This window comes from Cyprinus carpio, chromosome B3 (assembly GCF_018340385.1).
Source record: "Cyprinus carpio isolate SPL01 chromosome B3, ASM1834038v1, whole genome shotgun sequence".
In the NCBI taxonomy this organism is placed as follows: domain Eukaryota; kingdom Metazoa; phylum Chordata; class Actinopteri; order Cypriniformes; family Cyprinidae; genus Cyprinus; species Cyprinus carpio.
This window is the reverse complement of record NC_056599.1, coordinates 15632130-15643978: the sequence shown is the minus strand read 5'-3', so window position 1 is coordinate 15643978 and position 11849 is coordinate 15632130.

Sequence of the window (11849 nt, the reverse complement as noted above, 5' to 3'; positions counted from 1 at the left end):
ATGGCATCATTAGGTTCTGTCATTCAGAAACATGGTTTTTCATATCACTGCAATGCTGATGACACTCAACTCTACCTCTCATTCCATCCTTATGATACGACGGTAGCTGCTTGCATCTCAGCTTGTCTAACAGACATTTCTTGCTGGATGAAGGACCATCACCTTCATCTCAACCTTGCCAAGACAGAACTGCTTGTGGTTCCCTGAAACCCATTGTTTCATCACAATTTCACCATCCAGTTAGGCACATCAACCATAACTCCTTCAAAAACAACCAGAAACCTTGGAGTTAAGATTGATGATCAGATAAATTACACAAACCACATTGCTACAACTGTCCGGTCCTGCAAATTTGTTTTATTCAACATCAAGAAGATCAGGCCCTTTCTTTCTGGACATGCTGCACAACTCCTTGTTCAAGCTCTTGTTCTGTCCAGGATGGACTATTGCAATGCTCTCTTGGCAAGTCTTCCACCCAGTTCTATCAAACCTTTACAATTAATCCAGAACGCGGCGGCAAGATTAATTTTTAACGAGACGAAAAGAATGCACGTCACACCTCTATTTATCAATTTGCACTGGCTACCAGTAGCTGCTCGCATAAAATTCAAGGCATTAATGTTTGCCTACAAAACCACCCAGGGCCAACCAGGGCTCTGCACCCCTTTATCTAAATTCATTACTTCAGGCTTATGTGCCCTCTAGAAGCTTGCGTTCTGCAAGTGAACGTCACTTTATTGTGCCATCAAAGAGGCACAAAATCACTTTCACAGACTTTTAAATTAAATGTTCCCTCTTGGTGGAATGACCTGCCATAGTCCTTAGCCATCTTCATGAATCAGCTAAAAACACATCTCTTCCATCTTTATTTGACCCTCTAACCCTAGCACTCTCTATTCTAATTTTATTCTAAAAAAAAAAAATTGCACTCTATTTATTTACTAACAGCTTGTTTTATATATATATATATAAACTAACACTAGCTTCTCTAATCTTTTTGTACTCTATTTGTTTTCTTTTTTATTTATTATACAATTAACAAAAGCAAAAAAAAAGTAGCCTCTAACACTAGCTTGCTCTATTCTTTTCCTATTCTATCTTTTTATTTTATTTTATTTTATTCCTGTTTTATTTTTATTTATTATATGATTTAAAAAACCTTTCTACGTGTACTGCATTAAGCTAACCAAAACTTGTTATAGTGCTTGCATATCGTTGCTCTTTTGTTGATTTTGCTTCCATTGTCCTCATTTGTAAGTCACTTTGGATAAAAGCATCTGCTAAATGACTAAATGTAAATGTAAATGTAATCTTTATAATCTTAACCTCATCCCTAAATCACCATCTGTTTTATGTGTTAATTTAAAACATTTGAGAGTAAGGTCCTGAATTCATCACATAAATTATAAAAACATGATTTGTGATAACATCTTAATTAGATAAGTCAAAATATTAATTAATATTATTGTATCAACCTGGGTAGATGCATTAGCTTATTAACTTTTATGGGTTAGAACTGGTAGAAATAGTTTCTAAAAGGATAGTTCACCCAAAAATGAAAACTATGCTATCATTTACTCACCCTTATGTTTTTCCAAACCTGTATGACTTTCTTTCTTCTGCATATTTTTTTAGTCGATACAATGTAAGTCAATATAGTAAAAAAAAAAAGAAAAAAAAAAAAAGTAATTTTAGTAATTGTATTGTGTTGGTCTTTTTTTTTTAATGTCTGTATAGTTTTAGCTATTTTAGTACATCAACTTAAATTAAATGAAAATGAAAAATAAGCTGAAATAATATGTTCAATATTAAGCTGTTTAGTAATATTTACTATTTAAAAAAATATTTTTGTTAAAATTTATTTTATTTCAAGTGACTACGGGTTTTTTTATGGTTTTAGTTATCTGTAATAACCATGATTTAGACTGTTTACAGTTTTTTTTTTTTTTTTTTTTTTGTATGTACAGTAAAGACTAGCACTACAACATGAACTGATAAAATGCCTAATATAAGCACCAGATGGCGCACACAGTTCATAGCGTGAGGTCTCCAGTGAAACAAATACCAGCGAGCAACCCTACAAACTACCACGAAGCTGCTGGTCAGACAATCTGGGACCGTCCATCAGATCCACTTCCCTTTTCTGTTCCAACCAGTGACCTCCCCAATAAAAAGAGGAAATAAAACTGTTCGTGTGACTCAGTGAGGAACAGATTTTTGTCTTTGGGTTTCTACACGTGAGGGAAGTTTCACGTTGATGCATACGCACAGCTGTTTGGTTTACTTTACTTTACTTTGGTCTCAAGGTAGTCATTCGTCAGGTTAAAGCTTAGCTGGTTCTGGTTCAGTTCTCCCTCTCAGGCTGTGAAACATCTTTGGATGGAAAGTGAAACCACTGATCGAACAAAGTGTGCTGCTTTAGCTCAGGTTACAGACTCATGCAAATAGAGGCAGTAGGAACTATACATTCAAATGTAAATGCACTTCCTCTTCATCTCTTCCACTTTGTAAATAGTGTCCTTAGAATCTGTATTGCTCTGACACACATTCTGTACACAGAAATGAACATAAAACCACACGTGCCACTAAACAGTTCTCTTCTGTTCCTTTTCCTCCCTTCAGCAGGATTTTCCTAGGATCTAATTGTTTCTTCACTGTTTATCAGACGATCTATGTAGGCCGACTTATGCATGTTTGTGGTTTTCACAGACTGTATATGAATTCCACATATGTATATTCATATTTATATCTCTTTCACACTCTAAAAACACACAAAATATATTTTCTCATACTCTGTTGTCTTCTGAAGAAAATAAAAAAAATCAAAAAAAAACTTGCATTATATAACCTCCAAGTTAATTTTGTACTGCAAAACACATAGTTTGGTATATTAGTTGCCATTTAGTTGACAAAAAAGTTTTTAAAGATCCAGTACAGACTTGCTTGAAGGTCTACAACATACAGAAACATACAAATGGCTGGAATTTATGCATGTTTATTTATGTAGGAAACTAAGTCACTGACATATAAGCTATGAAAGTTGGAAAGGGAGGGAATAGTTTAAATGTGACAAGTTCTGAAAGCATTCATTTACATAAAAGGACACCTGTATTTGTACAGTTCAAGTCTTGCAGACTCTATTAATGACTCTATAATATCATTTCCTGTTTTGTTTTGTTTAAATGGGTTTGATTTGGCAGATAAAAGTGTTTCGAATATTAATAAGTAGTGAAAAAGTAAGTAATTAATAGTAAGATGCATAATGACATCAGGACAGTAGAATCACTCTGACATCAAAAAGGCACCAAAAATACCAAAAGGTCATTTTAATTTAACATTTTTAAAATATGCTCATCAAACAGTGGTTCTCAACACCTGTAGGGGGCCTCAAGATGACTTGAAATGATTTAAGCAAAACAACAATTAAAATTAGTTGAAACAAATAACAATCAAGATAATTCTTATTTTAATTAAATCCCTCACCAAGTAATTTTTGGAGAACAAGGGTTCACATGTTCTTGGAAAAGCTTAATGTACAGTATGAGGAAGTCTAATTTTAAAAATGTGACTTTTAGGCCACAAAGTCATGTAAATGTATGAAATATTATAACTCCATGACCATTTTTAAAACGAATATCGTTTTTTTTTTTTCTGGTTACATCAAGCTCTAAAATATTTTATCAGGTAGAAATTATCAACATAGAAATATGAGTAAAACATACTATAAATCATGAACAATTGGACAAGTCAAATATTGTTGTGAACAATGCCATAGGAGAGGTGTATACAAGTCATTGCATATATGAATGACATTTTCAGTGGATTAATAGATTTCAAATGAATAGATAGAACGAGAAAAATGAGCACCATGTCATCCAGCTATTTTTGTTCTTGTCAGGTCCTGACCGTCCTGGAACACTTCAGCTGCTTTGCAGCCCAGCAGGGGCAAACAGACTCTTGAAGGTGCTGGTGGGGGGCACCTGTAGCCTCTCCATGGCTCATCATTCCCTGACAGGACAGCTGCTACAACAAGATAGCTGTGGTGGAGTTTAATGGGCAAATAAACAAATAAGTACCCTGACTACAAGCACTGGCCAGCTGCCTGACACAATCTACCACAGACAATAAAGAGAAATTTCCATCTAAAAAGAGAAAATGACCAATTACTACCTCCTACATCTGCAAATTTCCTTCAAGTAATAATCTGTTTTGGACAGTTTTGGGGCCTGCATGCAGACACCGTGGAGGTTAGCGTGCTAGCTCTGTCAGCAAGAGTTTCAATAGCAGGCGCATTAGAGTGCAAGCGGTGTAAGCAAGTATTGTATTTTACAGAGTCCAGACTAGTCCTGTCATCAAGTTCCACTTTACAGTTTTAAATAACCATGACTGCAGCTCAGCTCACAGGCTAGAATAGTGTTTGCCTTATCAGGGTGTCAATGGCCATCAACCAACACCTTTGAAATGAAATTAGCACCCATCCATTCTCTCTATGATTATACTGAAATTGCTGCAGAAGCCTAGAGAGAGATATTAGTGAATTACATGTGGGGAAAATTTGCAAACATTTGCAAATGCATATGAAAGAATGCAAAATGCTATCTGCACCCTTGCAGACACACAAGCACACACACAGTGGACTCGAACACTGAAACACAATCCTGGTTACCACTGCCAAGTATGATAGTCAGCACAGTGCTGTCAATATCAAACAAACACTTTGGCATGCAAACAAACGGACAGAGCAAACATGCAAGGCCTGTTAGACGTGTTGGAGATGAAACTGTGTGTGTGTGTGTGTGTGTGTGTGTATAGACTATATGTAGATGTTGCTGCTGTATGTCTGGGAGCAGTGAGAGATATGTCTTTTGTATGTGTCACTGTCTATACAGTAAAAAAAAATCTTAGATAAGCAAATAATTCAAATACTAGTCTGGAACTTGCAATATGGTTTTTCAAGTCAAATTATCATGCACAGCAGGTCAGCTGGAATTTTTGAGTTCAAATTGGCTATTACGAAAAATGGTTTTGTGGTTGAGTCTGAATTTCCCTTTTCCCAGAATGCTCTTGGACATGATTTATTAATATGGAGGTGTTCTTTGAGCTTTTATTACATGTTCATTATATTGTCATGTTAAGTAAGTTACTATGTTTTAAGATTTACATGTCCTACAAAAGTTTGGAAACACACTTGTCAGGTTTTAGATAATACAAAATTAGATAAGCCAAATAAATCCTTATGATGTTGCTTTGATAGAGGACACTACAAACTATGAACGCAGTGCATTACACACACACACACACACACACACACACACACACACACAAAACACACACACACACACACACACACACACACACACACACAAAACACACGGTGACATCTAGGGCAGATTTTAGTTAATTGATATAGGTTGCGAGGTATACGGTTATGAATTGTACAATAAACATGGATCAAAATTCCTCCCTAATGCTTTTCACATCAGGTAACATTATAAATACATATATCACTAACTTCTTACAATATTAAAAAAATACTATGTACAATATGTACACAGAATACCTGAGATGAAGCATATAATATATATATATATATACATATATGAGATTTCATATATATTATATAATTATATATATATATATATATCTATATATAATATATATATCTCATATTACTATTTGAAAACACATTATTTCCATTTTTAAAAATTAAACTTCATATATTTTAGATTCATTGCACACCAACTTATTTTCAGGTCTTTTATTGTTTTAATCTGAAACCATGAAAACCCAAAATTCCTATCTCAAAAAATTAGCATATTTCATCCGACCAATAAAAGAAAAGTGTTTTTAATACAAAAAAAGTCAACCTTCAAATAATTATGTTCAGTTATGCACTCAATACTTGGTCGGGAATCCTTTTGCAGAAATGACTGCTTCAATGCGGCGTGGCATGGAGGCAATCAGCCTGTGGCACTGCTGAGGTGTTATGGAGGCCCAGGATGCTTCGATAGCGGCCTTAAGCTCATCCAGTGTTGGGTCTTGCGTCTCTCAACTTTCTCTTCACAATATCCCACAGATTCTCTATGGGGTTCAGGTCAGGAGAGTTGGCAGGCCAATTGAGCACAGTAATACCATGGTCAGTAAACCATTTACCAGTGGTTTTGGCACTGTGAGCAGGTGCCAGGTCGTGCTGAAAAACGAAATCTTCATCTCCATAAAGCTTTTCAGCAGATGGATGAAGCATGAAGTGCTCCAAAATCTCCTGATAGCTAGCTGCATTGACCCTGCCCTTGATAAAAACACAGTGGACCAACACCAGCAGCTGACATGGCACCCCAGACCATCACTGACTGTGGGTACTTGACACTGGACTTCAGGCATTTTGGCATTTCCTTCTCCCCAGTCTTCCTCCAGACTCTGGCACCTTGATTTCCGAATGACATGCAAAATTTGCTTTCATCCGAAAAAAGTACTTTGGACCACTGAGCAACAGTCCAGTGCTGCTTCTCTGTAGCCCAGGTCAGGCGCTTCTGCCGCTGTTTTCTGGTTCAAAAGCACACGCCTGTGCACGGTGGCTCTGGATGTTTCTACTCCAGACTCAGTCCACTGCTTCCGCAGGTCCCCCAAGGTCTGGAAATAATAATCGGTCCTTCTCCACAATCTTCCTCAGGGTCCGGTCACCTCTTCTCGTTGTGCAGCGTATTTTTGGCCACATTTTTTCCTTCCCTCAGACTTCCCACTGAGGTGCCTTGATACAGCACTCTGGGAACACAGCAGAAAATTCTTTCTGTGTCGCTTGAGGGTGTCAATGATGCCTTCTGGGACAGCAGTCAGGTTGGCAGTCTTACCCATGATTGTGGTGTTTTGACCTTTTTAAAAGCAAGTGTGAGTTAATTAGTTGATTCAGATGATTAGGTTAATAGCTCGTTTAGAGAACCTTTTCAGATATGCTAATTTTTTGGAGATAGGAATTTTGGGTTTTTCATGAGCTGTATGCCAAAATCATCTGTATTAAAACAATAAAAGACCTGAAATATTTTAGTTGGTGTGCAATGAATCTAAAATATATAAAAGTTTAATTTTTATCATTACATTATGGAAAATAATGAACTTTTTCACAATATGCTAATTTTTTGAGAAGGACCTGTATATATATATATATATATATATATATATATATATATATATATATATATATATATATATATATAAATCCCTTTAAATAAAGAGAACAATTTGAGAATAACTTTTTCTTGGACGCATATTGGTATGTAACGATTGTAAGTCAAGACAGCCTGACATTCTACATTCAATCAAAAAATTTACCCAATGACATAAATGGATTCAACTTAAAAATAAAACCAGAAACAATGCAAACTGTTGCCCATTTTCTGACATTCTACAAACACCTCATTTTTTTCAGTACACACAAATTGAATGTAAGAGAGAATGTGTGCACATGATGTATGTGGTGTGACGTGCGAAGTAAATATTTGAAATAAAAGGGGTCTGAGCTTTAATCCACAATCCCCAGCCACCAGTGCCAGAATTCATTCCAGCTGCTTAAGGCTTTGTAAAAGCGTCAATATGACAAATGGACTGTATATTGTGTGTGCAGTGTGATTGTCTGTGAGTGCTGGAAGCTTTACTGAACTCTCCAAGCGCAAACTGATCCAGCGAGCATGTGGAAGCCCTGCCAACCCTTTGACCCACAGTCTCTTATTCTTGGCTGCCCCGTCTGTATCTTTGCGGAAGACACAGCTATACAATATAAATGTACGTATATTTCGATGTCTGCATACGTCTCCTTGTGTGCGTGTCTGCAGGCTAAGCAGCAAGCTAATGTCTTTCATTAACAGTCACAACTGCTCAGGCTTTTGACCACAATAGCTTGTAAATTCGACACACTGGTCTGATGGTTAACAGTTTGGTCCCACCTCAATACTGAAATAGGTTTCATTCACCCATATTTTTAATGTGAGTATGTGTATGTGTGTGTATTTGGGGTGAAATTGCAGGTTTCTATGATTGTTCACTGCGGCTTCCACCCTTCCCTAAAGCAAAGCAAGCCATGCTTTTTCTGAGGCCTTATGCATATGAAATCACAGCACAGTTATATGAGATCTGGGAACACACACAGCTTTCCACTCAGTTTAACAGACCCTCGGTTATTTACCCTAAATGTGCCAACATTTCTTTCCTTTTTCTTTTCCTTGCCCCAACCGCACATTGAAGTAGAAATCTAACACAAACACAGACAAATACTAATACACATTCACAAATATAAATACAAATGCAAAACGCGCGCACACACACACACACACACACACACACACACACACAAACACACACACACACACACACAGACACACACACACACACACACACACACACACACACACACACACACACACACACACACAGAAGTTCAGGGATTTTGGCAGCTCTGTACGAGTTCTGAGTACTTTCACACAGTCTAGAGGCTATAAATAGAGCAAGGCCTCTGGATGACTGCCCACCCTTTCTTAACTCTTAATAACCAGTGGGTCTACCCCACAGTTATGGGCCATGCACTTCTGCTCACACGCAAACCTGTAAGAAAGCCTCTTTTAAGAGCGCATACGCCATGTAAATTAACGTAAACTCATGCTCATAAATATGCTGGATTTTGGATGCTTTTAGCAACATTAGATGGGTAATTTATAGCTTTTTGAAGCTTGGATGAAAAAGAAAATAAGCTTGCATTTTCACCCTAGTTTACATATTATGCTCTATTAGAAACAGGTTCTCTCACACAGAATTGTAAAATAAAATGTAAATACCTTCAGCATATCAGAAGCATTGAGTTCTACACATCCCTACTTGAGTGATAGTTTATTACATATTGCAGCTAATTAATGATGTTTTAGCAGGGAATGTACAATATAATGGTAAAATTGTTTTTTGATTAATTGATTTTTAAAAAGGTTATCTATCAGTCGATATTAAAGATACTGTGTTTAAGCTGATATAGGAGATTGTGCATGCCTTATTTTTACATATAATGTTATTATAACATTACATAATTACAAATAATTTATTTAGTATATAATTTGATTAGCAGTCATTTGTCAGTTTCGCTCTTAACAACAAAATTATTTTTGGTATTGGCTAGAATTTTACTCTACTTTTGGCTGCCAAGAGTTTAGTACTGTCAGCTCAGTTTAAACTATTTTACCATGTTTAAATGGTGAATTCCACAGATTTCGACTGGGCCTGCAGTTAACGAGAGTTAAAGGAATAGTTCAATCAAAAATTTTAATGTTGTCATCATATACTCACCCTTTCTTATGTTGAACACAAAAGAAGATATTTCGAGGAATTTTGAAGAACCAAACAGTTGTTGGTCCCCATTGACTTCCATAGTAGGGAAAGAAATGGAAGTCAGTGGGGACCAACAGCTGTTTAATTACCAGCATTCTTCAAAATATCTTCTTTTATGTTCAACATAAGAAAGAAACTCATACAGGTTTGGAACGACATGAGGCTGAATAAATGATGACAAATTTTTCTTTTTGGGTGAACTATTCCTTTAATAATAAAGCAAAAGAGGAGATACAGTCAAATTAAACTAGATAAGTATCAAGTAGAAGAGAAGAGAAGAGAAGAGAAGAGAAGAGAAGAGAAGAGAAGAGAAGAGAAGAGAAGAGAAGAGAAGAGAAGAGAAGAGAAGCGGTTGGTCTTATCTTTCTCCCTCTTTAGAGTGCATATACCGTGCAGTATGAGGGCGTCTGGATGCTGGATCTTTTGTCACTGCTTGTTTTGCTTTGCCATTGTTTTGTCTTATTCCTTCTGCGCTCCAACCAACCCTATATGAATATATGTGTCTGTGTTTGTGTATGCATTCACAGATCTGCGCCTTTCTTCCTGGATATTGTTGTACGACGCTGATGCAAGACATGATAACGTCTGCTTTTGTTTATGTCCTCCTTTCTCCTTTAATTTTCTAGGCCAGTTCACAATGGACAGAAATCAGCTACTATCAGATAGCCGAGAAGTGTCTCAGATCCTGTTCTGTCACCGCCGTGAGCATAAGAGAAACATTTTTTTTGCTAAAGGAAATACCAGGAGGTTTGCTCTGAATGGCGTTAACATGAACAAAAAGAGTGGCACTTGCTTTCTTTCTCAAAAGTAAAACAACAACTTCCTGTAAAAGAGCAGCAGACTGTGTCCATAAGGGAGATGGTCAAGGGACACATACAGTGCACTTCACAGAAATGAAATGGTCTGTGAGAGTTGTTTTTGTCAGACGGATTTGGGATTTTTTAGGGGGGGAGTTGGAGGAACCAGGGTCAAAGATAGAGTAATAAAGACCATGAAGGGAGGTGAGAGGGGGTTGGGAAGAGAGGTCAGAAGTTTATAGAGAGAAAATCTCCAATGTGCCCTCTCCCTAACACCCCTCCTTCCAGAGAGATTTAGAAAGAAGGAAACACACATACACACACAGAAAGAAAAACAAAGGAGAGTGAGTTGTATACAGATAGACTTTTGAAACTATGCGTCAGAGCCTGGATTCAGAATTCATATACGGTTTAATCAGGCCTGCAGGTCATTTATTATGAAAACACTTTTCATTTACTGTAGATAGCTTTCATGAGCATTTAACATGCTCAGAGTTGCCAGATTTCAAGATCCAAATCACCATATCTGTCAACCTCATGATTATCTCATGATGTGACTTCATATCTCATATTTGAGTTTGTATCTCACAATGTTACTTTTGACTTTATATCTCACAATGTGACTGTATATCTCTAAATGACTTTATATCTGACAGTTTGACTTTATATCTCATAATGTGACATTATATTTCAAGATGTGACCGCATATATCGTAATGTGACATCATACCTCACAATAATGTGACTGTATATCTCATAATGTGATTTTATATCTGACAGTTTGACTTTATCTCAAAATGTGACTGCATATCTCACACTGTGACTTTTGACTGTATATCTCAAATTGTGATTTTTTTCTCTCATAAAGGAACTAACTTTAAAAAACCCCACAAACTAACTACATTTTTTTTTTTTTTTACTTTTTTTCTCTGAGGCACTGGAAACAGTCCTCCAAACTCTCCATGGCAAAAAAGCACAGCTAATCACAGTATTCTGCCCAGAAAAGATTTTGATTTCATTGATGAGGCAGCTTGTGCTGTTTGGTGCCACTTATATGTGAACAAACCTTCTCAGTAATAACCTTTAATAAACCAAACGCAGATATTATATAAACCACTTGTCTTTATTCTGAGTCTCCCTTTACAGCTTGCATTTCTTCTGCAGTTATACTTAAAATATACAAATATAACTGCAACTGCACCAGTGCCACAAAATTTGCCCTAAAGGCATCACTATATCCTTCTAATACCATGACACAGTGTAGTAAATGTTTGTATGTTGGTCATTTGTGATGTCCTCGACTTAGATTTACAAGGCTTCAGGTGACCTCTGACTTCTACAGCTATGAGCTATTCAGCCACATTTCAGACAAGCCAGTAAGACAAATAAACTAAGTAAGAAAAAAGTTTGGAGAATAAGGCTGCATACTAACAAAAGAAAAGAAAGAGACCGTGTAATCATGAACAAGCAGTTCATGGTGGAAGACCTTTATAGGATGAATATTATGAATTTGGTGTCTGTATATTGTCAAGCTGACTCTGGGATTGACCCTATCGTATTTCTCAAGCAGAATCAACACCTTAAGGCCTAAAATGACCTCATAGACAGGAAATGTCAATTATACCAAGTTCTGACTTGAATGCAAGTCATGAAGAGAGAGAGGAAACATGAAGCAGGGGGAAAAAGACCA